This window comes from Sinocyclocheilus grahami, unplaced genomic scaffold (genome assembly GCF_001515645.1).
Source record: "Sinocyclocheilus grahami isolate Dianchi unplaced genomic scaffold, SAMN03320097.WGS_v1.1 scaffold889.1, whole genome shotgun sequence".
In the NCBI taxonomy this organism is placed as follows: domain Eukaryota; kingdom Metazoa; phylum Chordata; class Actinopteri; order Cypriniformes; family Cyprinidae; genus Sinocyclocheilus; species Sinocyclocheilus grahami.
The window spans coordinates 275,289-291,238 of NW_015506068.1; the positions used below are offsets into that span (position 1 = coordinate 275,289).

At 37.4% G+C, this 15,950-nt stretch overlaps 1 long non-coding RNA gene across 1 annotated transcript in view; it reads left to right on the plus strand.

The window, feature by feature from the left end:
• The first annotated feature begins 9,727 nt into the window (after window positions 1-9,727).
• LOC107563805 (uncharacterized) overlaps window positions 9,728-15,950 on the plus strand; it is a 9,815-nt gene continuing 3,592 nt past the window's right edge. Inside the window, exon 1 of the long non-coding RNA XR_001606146.1 lies at window positions 9,728-9,739. This is a non-coding gene — a long non-coding RNA (uncharacterized lncRNA). The remainder of the gene's footprint in view (window positions 9,740-15,950) is intronic.

The window sequence follows — 15,950 nt, forward strand, 5'->3', positions numbered from 1 at the left end:
CAACCACTCTCTGGGGGGGCGCCCTCACACACACACACACACACACACACACACACACACACACACACACACACACACACACACACACACACACACAATCGTCTGCCTCATGAAAAAATGTAGTTAATATTTGCATCATTTATGATTTAATTTATCCACCCGCAAATAATCAGAATGCATTTTTTACTACCCGACCTGTGGATTATTCGCAGCGCCCATGGATATAGGAAAAGCAAAATATGTTTGCTGCATAAATCAGACGGACTTACTGAAAATGCAAATTCATTCTCTGCCAGCAGGAGGTGCTTTAAAGCGGGAGAAACGGTTTCCCCAGTAATGGCTGTACACAAAGCAGCGCTGGGCTCACAAACGCTGCTTTATCAGGCATAGAACATGCAAGATGAAATGAAAATTACATCAACAACTTTCTAAAGATAGACTTCCTTCAGAAATACAGTGATATAAAAACACCGCGCCTTGTTTTGATTTTTAAACGTGCAGTAGGCCTACGTGCTCAAGTTTATTCAACGAAGCCTTTTGGAAAACCGGTCAGTTTTGATATTGTGGCGAGCGCCACAAATAAATAAATGTATGGGAAACACATCCCACAGCACAACCACCTGAGCCCAACTTCAGTCTACTCATCACCTTAACTTGAACTGCGTTTGTACCGGTGTCATAGCCAGACTGATAAACAAACACAGACCGGAAGTTAACTTCGGGCCAGGTGCGTGCACCAGATGAAACCGTCTACATAAAGCTTGAAGCATCAGAATCGGCATCGGCCGATCACCATGACAAGAAATTGGTACTCAGTATCGGCTGCAAAAATCCTGATCGGAGCATCCCTAATAATAACAATAATAAGTAATAATTGCTCCTTTGTCCTCCTCCTCCCCCTCCTTCACCAACTCTAACAGCTGACGACTTTGCCACGTTCTTCATTAATAAAATTAAAACCATCAGTGCACAATTTTCCACACCACAATCTGTCAAGCACATCTTACCTGCAAACATACACTCGTTCACATTCTTCTCTTCACTCTCTGAGGCAGAAGTCTCCAAACTAATCCTTTCTAATCATCTAACTACTTGTCCGCTTGATCCTATTCCATCTCATCTCCTTCAAGCCATTTCTCCTGCAGTTGTACCTGCACTCACTCACATCATTAACACATCCCTTCACATTGGTGTTTTCCCCTCAGCATTTAGACAAGCTCGTAAAACCCCACTAATTAAGAAACCCACCCTTAACCCATCTCTTTTAGAGAGCTACAGACGGGTTTCCCTTCTTCCTTTCATTGCAAAAACACTTGAGACTGCCTTGCTCTCAGTTGTTGAAGCCCTAAGACTGGCAAGAGCGGATTCCAAATCTTCAATACTTATCTTGCTGGATCTGTCCGCTGCTTTTGACATGGTTAACCACCAGATCCTCCTGTCAACCCTATTGGCAAAGGGCATCTCAGGAACCGCACACCAGTGGTTTAAGTCTTAGCTCTCAGATAGGTCCTTCAAGGTATCTTGGAGAGGTAAGGTGTCCAAGTAGCAACATCTCGCTACTGGGGTGCCTCAGGGCTCAGTTCTTGGACCACTTCTCTTCTCTGTCTACATGGCATCACTAGGTTCTGTCATTCAGAAACATGGCTTTTCATATCACTGCTATGCTGATGACACTCAACTCTACCTCTCATTCCATCCTGATGATCCGACGATAGCTGCTCGCATCACAGCTTGTCTAACAGACATTTCTTGCTGGATGAAGGACCATCACCTTCAACTCAACCTTGCCAAGACAGAACTACTTGTTGTTCCATCAAACCCATCGTTTCAACACAATTTCACCATCCAATTAGGCACATCAAGCATAACTCCTTCAAAAACAACCAGAAACCTTGGAGTTATGATTGATGATCAGCTGACTTTCTCAGACCACATTGCTAAAACTGCCCGGTCCTGCAGGTTTGTTTTATTCAACATCAGGAAGATCAGGCCCTTTCTTTCGGAACATGCTTCACAACTCCTTGTTCAAGCTCTTGTTCTGTCCAGGCTGGACTATTGCAATGCTCTCTTGGCAGGTCTTCCAGACAGTTATATAAAACCTTTACAATTAATCCAGAATGCAGCAGCAAGATACATTTTTAATGAGTCAAAAAGAATGCACGTCACACCTCTGTTTATCAATTTGCACTGGCTATCAATAGCTGCTCGCGTAAAATTCAAGGCATTAATTTTTGCCCACAAAACCACCACTGGCTCTACACCCCTTTACCTAAATTCATTACTTCAGACTTATGTGCCCTCTAGAAGCTTGTGTTCTGCAAGTGAACATCGCTTTATTGTGCCATCCCAAAAAGGCACAAAATCTCTTTCACGGACTTTTAAATTCAAAATACTTTTAAATTAAATGTTCCCTCCTGGTGGAATGACCTGCCCAACTCAAACAGAGTAGCTGAGTCCTTAGCCATCTTCAAGAATCGGCCAAAAACACATCTCTTCCATCTTTTTTGTCCCTCTAACTCTAGCACTCTCTATTCTAATTCTATTTATATATATAAAAAAACTAACACTAGCTTTTCTAATCTTTTTGTATTCTATCTATTTGTTTTCTTTTTATTTATTATACAATTATCAAAAGCAAAAAAGGCATCTAACACTAGCTTGCTCTATTCTTTTTCTGTTTTTATTTTTATTTATTATATAATAAAAAAAACCTTGCTACATGTACTGCGTTAAGCTTACTGAGACTTGTTATAGCACTTGCATATCATTGCTCTTTTGTTGATTTTGATTGCTTCCATTGTCCTCATTTGTAAGTTGCTTTGGATAAAAGCATCTGCTAAATGACTAAATGTAAATAACAAATGTAAAAAAACAAATGGCATTAAATTCCTTTAAGTTTGGAACTGTTTAGTAGATATTTAGGCATTGTCTTAGGCTCCATTCTATTATGTAATGCACACTTTTCACCATCCAATTCCCTGTTGATAAAATGATATCATGCCTTACTGTTATGCTAGTTCATTTGGAAATACATCACATTACATAAGTAAATTTGGTGCAGACGGCATTTTTCGGTTGGTTTTAGGCCTTTTGTTTCTTAGAGCAGCACCAAAGGAAGAGTTTGACCTCTGTAAGGAGAAAGGCAAAGAGACATGGGCTGCTCCCATTACCCCATCTCTCTGTAGGAGTGAGTCTTGAGTTGATGTTATTTCATGCATAACATTACATAGATATCTGCTCACACACTCATGCTCACACATTCTGTCAGGGTGGCTGTGTTGTTATTTTTGGGAGAGCACAGACCAGATTTTGATTACAATGTCTGAGCACTTGCCCTCATGCTGACTCTTTGTACTGACCCAGAAATGTGTTTATATTTGCAAGCAGCATATATAAATGCAGACAGGAGCAAGCAGATGCAGATAGGGAGCGATGGAGAGATTTAAATGACTGATCGCGTATGACATGTCTAATAATAGATGCTGACAGCAGATCCCCTTAAACTATGTGCTGGACTTGCAAAGGTAACTAGCTGAGACATGTTTCTTGCATTGGATGAATTGAACAGAACTGATGGGAACATGCAGAACACTGTGTTATATAAAACCTTTACAATTAATCCAGAATGCAGCAGCAAGATACATTTTTAATGAGTCAAAAAGAATGCACGTCACACCTCTGTTTATCAATTTGCACTGGCTATCAATAGCTGCTCGCGTAAAATTCAAGGCATTAATTTTTGCCCACAAAACCACCACTGGCTCTACACCCCTTTACCTAAATTCATTACTTCAGACTTATGTGCCCTCTAGAAGCTTGTGTTCTGCAAGTGAACATCGCTTTATTGTGCCATCCCAAAAAGGCACAAAATCACTTTCACGGACTTTTAAATTAAATGTTCCCTCCTGGTGGAATGACCTGCCCAACTCAAACAGAGTAGCTGAGTCCTTAGCCATCTTCAAGAATCGGCCAAAAACACATCTCTTCCATCTTTTTTGTCCCTCTAACTCTAGCACTCTCTATTCTAATTCTATTTATATATATAAAAAAACTAACACTAGCTTTTCTAATCTTTTTGTATTCTATCTATTTGTTTTCTTTTTATTTATTATACAATTATCAAAAGCAAAAAAGGCATCTAACACTAGCTTGCTCTATTCTTTTTCTGTTTTTATTTTTATTTATTATATAATAAAAAAAACCTTGCTACATGTACTGCGTTAAGCTTACTGAGACTTGTTATAGCACTTGCATATCATTGCTCTTTTGTTGATTTTGATTGCTTCCATTGTCCTCATTTGTAAGTTGCTTTGGATAAAAGCATCTGCTAAATGACTAAATGTAAATAACAAATGTAAAAAAACAAATGGCATTAAATTCCTTTAAGTTTGGAACTGTTTAGTAGATATTTAGGCATTGTCTTAGGCTCCATTCTATTATGTAATGCACACTTTTCACCATCCAATTCCCTGTTGATAAAATGATATCATGCCTTACTGTTATGCTAGTTCATTTGGAAATACATCACATTACATAAGTAAATTTGGTGCAGACGGCATTTTTCGGTTGGTTTTAGGCCTTTTGTTTCTTAGAGCAGCACCAAAGGAAGAGTTTGACCTCTGTAAGGAGAAAGGCAAAGAGACATGGGCTGCTCCCATTACCCCATCTCTCTGTAGGAGTGAGTCTTGAGTTGATGTTATTTCATGCATAACATTACATAGATATCTGCTCACACACTCATGCTCACACATTCTGTCAGGGTGGCTGTGTTGTTATTTTTGGGAGAGCACAGACCAGATTTTGATTACAATGTCTGAGCACTTGCCCTCATGCTGACTCTTTGTACTGACCCAGAAATATATATTTGCAAACAGCATATATAAAGGCAGATGGGAACAAGTGGATGCAGATAGGGAGTGATGGAGAGATTTATATGACTGATCACATGTGACATGTCTAATGATAGATGCTGACAGCAGATCCCCTTAAACTATGTGCTGGACTTGCAAAGGTAACTAGCTGAGACATGTTTCTTGCATTGGATGAATTGAACAGAACTGATGGGAACATGCAGAACACTGTGGGTACCACCGGAGTGCAGGAAGTAATGCACTTACACTTACTGTACACCTCTCTGAAGACTCACCTCATATTTTCACAACTACAAAACACAGCGTAGTCCCAGCTAGCCAGAATTTTAACTATGGATAAAGTCCATTCCTCTTTGCTGCTTTTTCTAGCCCAGGACTGCCCACTTTAACAGGAACAATCCATCAGACTGATATGTACAGCGATCAACTTGTTTTGTTTTAATGTCAGGGCTGGATTATCTGAAATTATCTGATTAGCACAATAATTGGCATGGAAAAACTTTTTTTTTAAATCTCAAACGTGAACAATTTAAAACAAATGTTTTCTGTTTTAATATATATATTAAAAACGGAAAGTATTCAGACCCCCTTAAATAAAATCTCAAACGTGAACAATTTAAAACAAATGTTTTCTGTTTTAATATATACAGTGGGTACGGAAAGTATTCAGACCCCCTTAAATTTTTCACTCTTTGTTATATTGCAGCCATTTGCTAAAATCATTTCAGTAAATTTTTTTTCCTCATTAATAATTTATTCATGTGATGGCAAAGTTGAATTTTCAGCAGCCAAGCCATTGCTCAGTGTTTAGTGTGACATGAGCCTTCAGAAATAGTTTTTTTTATCAACACTCGCTTTAGTTATTGCTTCTGAATCTATAAAATATTCACTAATATCTGATTTTTCTGAAAAGAAACTGTTATTTTCCTTCACATTATACAACTGAAATGTTTTTATTCTGCTTTGCATCAAAGGCCTCGGTCATGCAAATCATTTAATGAAGTGTCCTGTAGTGTCATTTGCATATTTACACAAATAAAAAAAAATCCACTGTAATATGCAGCATTAACTCTCTCTTTCTACAACCAAATTATGTTTTAAAGACAAAACTCTCTTTTAACACCTCTGTGCTCTTTTGAGCTTTAACTAATGCCACAGATTGTACGGGATGTTGACCGCATGACAACAGGAACAGATGTTGCTTCTTAATTACCAAGCTGCTGCCAACTGCATTTCTGAAGGAAAACGGCTTCATTTGATAGTTTAGTGAACTAAATGCTGTGACTGCCACAGGACATAGTAATAATGCTTTCACACTTCACACACAGTAATGCTTATGTGAGTGAAAATATCTAATCTATAACACTTCTCCCACACCAATGAGAGAAGAATTCCACAGAGGCTACAGTTTTGCACTGTAATATGGCTTATAGTTAACAAGCTACTCACAAATCAATTGATTATCTGATCAGCTGTTGACTTGAGTGTTGAGTTGAGTGTTTCAGAGATGCTAATGACTCATGAAAAATATTGAGTAGTTCACTTAGCTGTAAGCTGTGTTTTAAGATGTATTTTAGTGCATAAAATGCAATGCATTTTGAACAAATAAACAAATAGGTAAAATAAAAAATAATATTACATTGCTCAGTAAAATACTTGATTCTGATTAGTCAATTGTGGCATTCTGTGGTCATATATTCTTAATAATAACCACTATTTATGTATAATTAACAGTTGTCTCAGGCAATTGGTTTCCTATAGCTGTACTATAGTTTCATTTTCAAAAATGAAAAATCTGTCATCAATAGCTCAGTGTTTTTTTTTCCATTAACATGTATTTAAATTATGGAGTCTAATGTTGTTTTGGACCCCACTGACTTTCATTAGACAAAAAAGTTGAAAGTTCAGCATAAGATGATTCATACAGGTTTAAACATTACCCAGTATGACATTATTACTGTTTAATTTTCATTCTACTTTATAAAGATTTGCCAATTAAAAAACAAAAAAAAACATACAATTCAGGCCTTTATGATGACCAGCTTACTATACATTATCTTTGAATAGATTTTGCTAATTGAGCTTTAAAGAAACAGACCCTGAAAGAAGTGACCTAACAACACATTTTAAAGAACCTCTTATTATCATTTTATTGGTGGGCACATGTCGATGGCTATATTTTGATGCTGTATATCTGAAAAAGCTCTTCATTCGTGCTAATTTCCTGCTGCAGCTGCTCTCAGGGTTTGCCCCCTTTCACCATACTCATTACATGATTAAGTAAAACTGTGCATAGCTATCAGTGCACTTAGCTGCCATCAGCACTGACACTTGCATGGTGATGTACATTCTGCTCTCCAGCACTCTTTCGCTCACTCTCTCTCTCAATATGAAGAATAAGAGCACTTTCTTGTTTCTGTGCCAAAATGCAGGATATAAAACGCTTCACTGCATTATGATGTGGGGTATCAGTCCTGTTGACCAAATTATGAAAAAGAGAGAATTGTACAGCTAATAATATTATCAGTACACTGCTAGGTAGCTAGCTTTTGAATGATGTGTAGTAGGTTAAATCTGGGAGTCATTGCTAATTAATTAAATGGTAGCCTACATTATAAAACTCTAAATTCTGATTAGACAAGCCACACTCAAAACTGTTGTTTTATTATATTTCCCTACAAGTTCACACAATTCAACAGCAAAGAGCTTTCTAAATTGATCTCAACAGATCTCAATTTGTAAGGGGAATAATAAAAAAAAAGAATTACACGTTTAAAGAACCCTCTGCACTTCTCATTGTAATCAGTGAATCATTGTGAAACCTGGTAGTAAAAAAATACCATTGAAAAAGTGGGTTAAATCCATTTACAAAGAAAATTACCTGTTGCACTAAATAGATTTTCTCGTCTCCAATATTGCAGTTTTGGAAGTTGATTGGATTTAATTTTATTGCGTTCCTGTAATGGGGCTGACGAGACATGAGGCGTGAGGATCCATGTGCAAGCTTTATTTATAAACACGGTCAGAACACAGGCAGGGTCAAACAATGGCAAACTGGTATGGTATGGGCAAGACACAAGAATAATCCAAGAGCAGACGAGGGTCTCCAATCAGCAAACGACATCCAGAGGGCTAGACAGAGAGAAATAATCCAGGTACACAGTAATAGTCCCAAACAGAGTCCCAACGACAAGACGAGAGAGAGATCCAAGGCAGGCTATAAACTTCAGGGCAGGTAGAGATCAGACAAGAGGAGAAAACAGGCTAAGATCAAAACACGGGTAAAACAGACTACGAACAAGACTAAACTAAACTTTAACTCAGGAAACACAGAATGGCTTGGTAACGCAGCTAACACTAGGAGAGTGATAAATGCAGAACAATACTCGGCGACTAAAGCAGGATCTGGGTAGGTGTTATATAGTGTGTGTAATGGCTTTCAGGTGCTAGTGTGATTGGTTACAGCTGTGTGCAAACAGTGCAATGGATGATGGGAAATGTAGTCCAGGGCATAGTGTAACAGTCTGTGTAGTGTGAGAGTCCATGTAGTGAGCGGGTGACCTCTGGTGGTGAGTGAACGGAAGTTCATAGACCGAATTCGTGATCGTTCCTCATTTGAATTAGAGATATGTGATTTAGCCTTCTGAGATCTTTGAATGCATCTCACCTGAGCTATAAAAACCATGTCAAGCTATCTGTTCCACTCAGATCTTAATACTGACAAAGCAATGCAATGCTCATTCAAGCTTCATATACATGTCTTAAATTTTAGCTTGATGCCCATTTTCAGGGGTTTGTTTGCTTATGTGTCTGAGTGTATGCTAGGATGTACTGTAACCCTTCTTATGACTCTTTGTCATTGCATCTTTTAACAGACATATTCTCATATACAATTAATGACTTTTTGAATCACTGAGATGGGCTGCTGTGCAGTAAAATAGAAACCTCGATCACATGCTGTCTGCTAAGTGCTCTTTCATTTTAGCTTGATGCCCATTTTCAGGGGTTTGTTTGCTTATGTGTCTGAGTGTATGCTAGGATGTACTGTAACCCTTCTTATGACTCTTTGTCATTGCATCTTTTAACAGACATATTCTCATATACAATTAATGACTTTTTAAATCACTGAGATGGGCTGCTGTGCAGTAAAATAGAAACCTCGATCACATGCTGTCTGCTAAGTGCTCTTTGACTGTTTGGGGAAGTGTTGTCTTGGCAACTGTTTTCACCATCTGACACAGAGCCTTAAAGGGGTCATATGATGCGATTTCAATTTTTCCTTTCTCTTTGGAGTATTGCAAGCTTTTGGTGCATAAAGAAGATCTGTAAAGTTGCAAAGACTAAAGTCTCAAATCCAAAGAGATATTCTTTATAAAAGTTAAGAGTCAACCACGCCTACCTAAAATGGCTCATTCTAACACGCCCCCACATGTCTATGTCACGATGTGGGAAGATTTGCATAACGGCGCCCAAATATTCATGCAACGAAAGAAGGTGTAACTTTGATTCTCGCTGTAGTATTGTTGCCGCCGCTGCCATCTTGCGGAGATGCTGTGCGTTTCATTATGAAAGCAAAACTACTTTGTTTGGCCTTCCAAAAGAGGATACAACTATCAGTGGTTAAGTTGTATTTACAACACTGTTCCGGAACAGTTCAACCCAAATATTCAGATGTGTGCAGCGCATTTTATGGAGGACGAGGACTGTTTCCTGGGAGAGTAGCCTACAATGCCGGTGTCTGTTTCTATAAAGTGGGGCAATTCCAACTTTGCAAAGACAGTCTGGCGCTTCATGACTCACAGTCTGTAAGTCCGTTTTCATATTTAAAGAATTTGCCACTGATGATTTAAACGTGAATTTTGAGCAGTGTAGAGTAGGGTTTCACTGGTTTTGTCCCGTCACACGCTTGAGCTATTCGGCCAATCACAACGCACTGGAAAGCTGGCCAATCAGAGCACACCTCGCTTTTCAGACCGATGAGCTTTGTAAAAATTTACGCATTTCAGAAAGGCGGGGCATAGAGGAGAAACAATAAATGTACATTATGTGGAAAATAATGTTTTTTTAACCTTAAACCACATAAACACATTGCATTACACCAAATACACAAAATAATGTTCTTTTTAGCAACGTCATATGACCCCTTTAAAGCATCACATTAACCCCTGACCCTCAAACTTTGTTGACCCCTGACTGACCTCATTTGTCCCAGACCTTTTGCTCAGAGGAACTTGGTTGTTTCCATAGTAACAAAGATGTGGGCTGATCTATGTAGAAAATGAACTGTGATTCACATTTCCTGTCACTTAGCCATATCATCTTTTCTCAGTCATCCTGTTGCTTTGCTGTTTTACTATGACAGGACATGCTTCGCTTTGTTTATGAGGAGTTTTTATTCTTCACATTTGTGAAATTCTCTTGGACTCTGTGCACAATCAATTAGTTCAAAATAGTCTCATATTTAGCCATTTAGTCTTTAGTCTTATTTAGTCCTACAGTAGATAATATTAATAATCAATGTTTATATATACTACTGTTCAAAACTTTGGGGTTTGGGGATTTTCTTTATGTTTTTGAAAGAATTAAAGAATTCTCTTGTGCCTACCAAGGCTGCAATTGTTTGATCAGTAATAACGGTAATAAACAGTAATACTGTGAAGTATTATTACAATTTCAAATAAACTTTCTATTGTAATATATTTTTTTTAATTCTTTTTTTTTCTGTGATGGCCAAGCTGAATTTTCAGCAGTCTTCAGTGCTACAGAAATAATTTTAATATGCTGATTTGTTGCTCAAGAAACATTTCTTATTATTATCAACGTTGAAAAAATTGTGCTTCCATAATATTTTTATGGAAACCATGATAATTTTTTCAGTATTCTTTGATGAATAGTATGTTCAAAAGAACAGCATTTATTTGAAATAGAAATCTATTTAGAAAGACATAAACGTCAATTTCAGTGATTTAATGCATCCTTGCTAAATTGCTAAATAAATAAAAAATACTGGTCCCAAACATTTTGAATGTATGAATAATGTATTTTCTCAGAATTTTGCCCAATGCCGACTTTAACCATTGTAAAGCTGACAAATTCTGCTGCCACCAGCTAGTTATTGTACATTCATCACTTTGGCTCACTGCCCAACACTTAGCACTTTCTCCAGCCAAAATCCTAAAATAACAATGCATCCACAATACTGTTATGCTGCTGATAATGAACAAAACATCAAGTATCTCTCATGCTTATATAATGACATTTAGCTTGTTTTATATAATGACTCAAGGCCAGTCAACCTTTATGTTAATACCATTAAACCATTGTTAAGGTGCAACTGAAACATAATTAAGGTAATTTCATAAGTGTGCATTTGGGTTTTATTCTAACTTTTAACTTGCACCCTTCTCCACTGAAGCTTGTACAGTCATCTGTATCCACTGCGTGATTTCATTCTGGCACGTAACACTCACAGAAAGTGGTTGATGTCCCATCCAGTCTGTCATAACAGCAGTCACCAGCCTATTGTATTTTAACAGTAGTACAATGCAGGTTTCTAGAGAACAGTGATTGGTTGAGGCAGCCTCTCGAAACGGATGCTGACAAATATTTAACATACCTGTAAATCACATGTGACTGTGGACAGACACTTCCTGTCTGAGACAATGCTGTCACTCAGTCGCAGCATCATCGGGAGGAGCCAGGCCATGGAATATCAAATTGAGATAACTAATATTTTCCCAGCTTACTGTTAAATTTTACTTTGCCTCCTGTGGGTTAAATGTGAACACTCAGTGGAGAGACATCTGCCCCTCATCTTGCTGACTCTCGCATATTATTAAAGATTAAATACTCTGTAGTAGAGAAGAATATGTCCCCAATTATGCTATTTTATATCATAGACCACTCTAAATAGGCATATGACACTTGTGATGTGATTACAAGACCCCAGTAAATCTTGTAGTTTTCTCTCTTGTGTGACATGGTTTATTATCGAAGCAGGAAGTTAGGATGGAACTTATTTATTTATTATCCATTCATCCATCTATGCATCAGCCTTTAGTACTTGCTTCTTCCTTTGCTAGTCAAAAGTAGCTGGTATTAAGGACAAAATTTTATAGTAAATAGATAGACTTGACTAGTAAACAGTTTGGATTTAATCTTTATGTATCAATTTCACAGTTCGATCTGTCATGCGCACTGACTTTTTTCTGCATTTACTATAGTCAAAACCATCAAGTTAAGCCAAGGCAATTAGTTCCTATAAAACATACATTAACAAAGTCAACAACTGATTTTTACAATGTGTTAGGTATGCATCAATAGCTATGTTTACATGCAACCGAATAATCCATTTGTAATCAGATTGATGGCTCAATAGGACTGCAAGGCCTTCATGTAAATGTCTCAATCGATCCAACTGTGCTCATCCAAATGAAATTTCAATTGAACTGGAAGGAGTGGTGTAGACCTGGAATAATCTCATAAGTATAAGAGAAATTCTAAAATTCTAACCATCTAACCAACCTAAATTTGTGCTTTTACCAAAGTTACACAATAAACTTTCACTCAGACATTACTACTTTAGTTTTACCGACGTTCATGCATCAAGACAATTCCTGACCCAAGGCAGAAAGTTTTGTTTTCAGGTGTCTGATAGGTCATTTTATTTAATATCTATTTTCACAATGCAATACATTGGATTTTCCTTGGAGGAATTATTTCATCTTGTCTTAAATTGAAAACAGTTAAGAGTAGACTTGTTGGCATGGAAACCAAGTAACGGGGTTTAATTACGCTTGGCTAGTTACGCTTTTAACACAGCAACGACTGGATAAGGGACCTTTCAGCATTCTCTAGGGCAATTGCTTTATAAATTTCAATTAGCATGCTAATATAACCATATTGAATAGCATTGTAGTGTAACTGCATATAATGAGTCTCAAAGAAAACAATAACAACAACAACAAAAAAAAACAGGCACACATGAGGGCATTGCATGAAAGCTAGCAGCTGTTCCACTGCTGATAAAACAGGTAAGTCTTTAGATGGGGACTGTTTTCATTTAGCAATGTGGGTGACAGGGTAAAAACACGCCCCACGGCATTGCAATACTGAGACCTAACATGGTAGAAAACAAGTGGGTGGTCATAGTTTTAAGAGGAATTTGAAAAGAGTGACAGTTGTACCACCTCAGGAAAAAAACAACTACAACACATCTTTGGTATATATATAGATATGTCTATCTTTGTCTGTATTCTGCTTCTAAACTTAATCCAGAAATAAAAGTGGCATCACATATCTTCTGGCGTCTCTGTTCAATTTATCTTATTTTTCTAAGCAGTGGAGTAGCCTATTGATAATTAGAAGATGCTTTTACTCACTTGAGTCTAACTGTGCATTAGAAAAGGCTTAAAATCTGCATATGAATACTTTGACACCCCCCCCCAAGCATGTAAGCTTATTTTATTTCAGATTTTCTATGGTGTTATTTTATATAAAAGTACTTTATATATTTAATATTGTTTTTGCATGTTATTGGTGACATGGGAAGTGTGGGTTGTTGTGGGATATTGCTCATTATTATTATTTTTTTTATTTCACTATCACTGCATACGAATATGCTTACTTCCATATATGTAGCTTGGGCGCTTTTCAGCACTGCACTTATTGTCTTTGTTGGTTTGTATTTCCACAGGGTGAAGATAAGGTTGTACAAATTTATGAATGAATCGCTTGTTTTAAAATCTTCCTGGTATACTGACATTTGTTATGACATCCCCTTCAAACATTACAATGCACATGATAACTTTCGTTAACTAAATATTTCCTGATAATTTACTCACCCCCATGTCGTCCAAGATGTCTTTCTGTCTTCAGTCGCAAATAAATTAAGGTTTTTGAGGAAAACATTCCAGGATTTTCCTCCATATAATGGACTTCAATGGTGGACAACAGGTTGAAGGTCCAAATTGCCGTTTCAATGGGCTCTACACGATCCCAGCCGAAATTCACGCATTACGTAATCACGTTGGAAAGGTCATGCGCGGTTAGCTCTTCGACTGTGAACTCTGGTTCAAAAAGGTAGGGTAGGGCAAAAAACACCATCCTTTAAGCAGTGATGCTATAGAAATATACAGAGCTACCGCAAAAACTGAAGTTCAAAGTCAATATTCTAAAGATGGCTACACACTTGTTTCTATAATGACAAGGTCTGTACAAAAAAATAGTGGTCCAAATTCATATTATTCGAAAAACACCCGGTAAATACCCGGATGACTTACTATTTCCGCCAAGATTGTGGAATGTGCATTCAATGGACACTTTACTATAACATGGCAGATGTAATACATCCAAAATTTATTTATACTACCTACATTCATACTATATAGAGCAAACTTTTTAACTTCTGTGAAGTGTCAAACCCAATACCTTCTAGTAAGTATGCTATTTTAGACACAGTGTAGGCCCATATACTCTGTCAGTTGCACAAATGTGCACAACTCCAATGTGGCAGCAACCATGACAGAGCAACCCGCTTTTTGAGAAATTTTATAAAGTGATGGTCAGTTCTTTTAGTATGAATTTTTTAATTAGCAGAACATTATTAAGTACACCTTTAACATAAAATTAGCCTAAACTGAACACTGCAAATGCAATTCTCTTTCTTTCATTCATACACACTCATGCAAATACAGACAAATGCATATAAATCTTAGGATGAGTAAGAAACACGCACTATTTTCAGTGCGGCTTTTAAGCAATAACAGAGTGGGGTGAAACCTGCCGATGTGATTCACCAAAACGCGCTGCTTGCGAAGGGTAAAACTTGGTAGGTTGTCTCTTTAAATCAGCGCTGCAGCGCCTGCGAGCACAGACGGTTACAACAAGTTCCACCTCTGCAGTGGGTAACTTCAACCACGCGCGCTCTCAACAGCCTCAATAGCCTCTCTCAGCCACGCGACACATGTCATTCAGCTTTCACACACTCCTACAGATTGGTAGATCCCACGCTAAAGTGAAAACTTCCAAAATTCCAAAAATTCAACCCACAAGAAACTTTTTACTTTTCTTCCCACTCATGGCTTTGATAGGGGCCATCATCAGACATGATTCGGGTTCCTTATCGGCCCAATTAACTAATTATTTTAAAGGGGTCATAAGATGCGATTTCAATTTTCCTTTCTCTTTGGAGTGTTACAAGCTCTTGGTGCATAAAGAAGATCTGTAAAGTTGCAAAGACTAAAGTCTCAAATCCAAAGAGATATTCTTTATAAAAGTTAAGAGTCAGCCACGCCTACACTGTTATCCCTGAAATTATTTTAATTCAAAATACTTAGATACAATAAACATAAACTCCAACATTTTTGCACAATTACTCAATTTGTTTAGTTTGTTGTACGATTTGTAAGAGTTTTTTTCATTCTATTGAATTGTTTAAACTGAATGTACTTAACATAGTTTATTCTAGTATGTTGTCAGTGAAACGCAATACAAGGAAGATTTTGATTGGGTCTTTGAACTGACGTCAGGCATGGATGCAGCGCGGATTTTTACATCTGCTGGTGACTGTGAGTAGGACTTTAAATTTTTGTCTCAAACAGCAAATACAGGTGCATCTCAATAAATTAGAATGTCATGCAAAAGTTCATTTATGTCAGTAATTCAACTGAAATTGTGAAACTCGTGTATTAAATAAATTCTATGCATACAGACTGAAGTAGTTTAAGTCTTTGGTTCTTTTAATTGTGATGATTTTGGCTCACATTTAACAAAAACCCACCAATTCACTATCTCAACAAATTAGAAAACTTCATAAGACCAATAAAAAAAACATTTTTAGTGAATTGTTCAAGTTTAAGTCTTCTGGAAAGTATGTTCATTTACTGTACATGTAATCAATACTTGGTTGGGCCTCCTTTTGCATGAATTACTGCATCAGTGCGGCGTGGCATGGAGACAATCAGCCTGTGGCACTGCTCGGGTGTAATGGAAACCCAGGTTGCTTTGATAGTGGCCTTCAGGTCATCTGCATTGTTGGGTCTGGTGTCTCTCATCTTACTCTTGACAATACCCCATAGA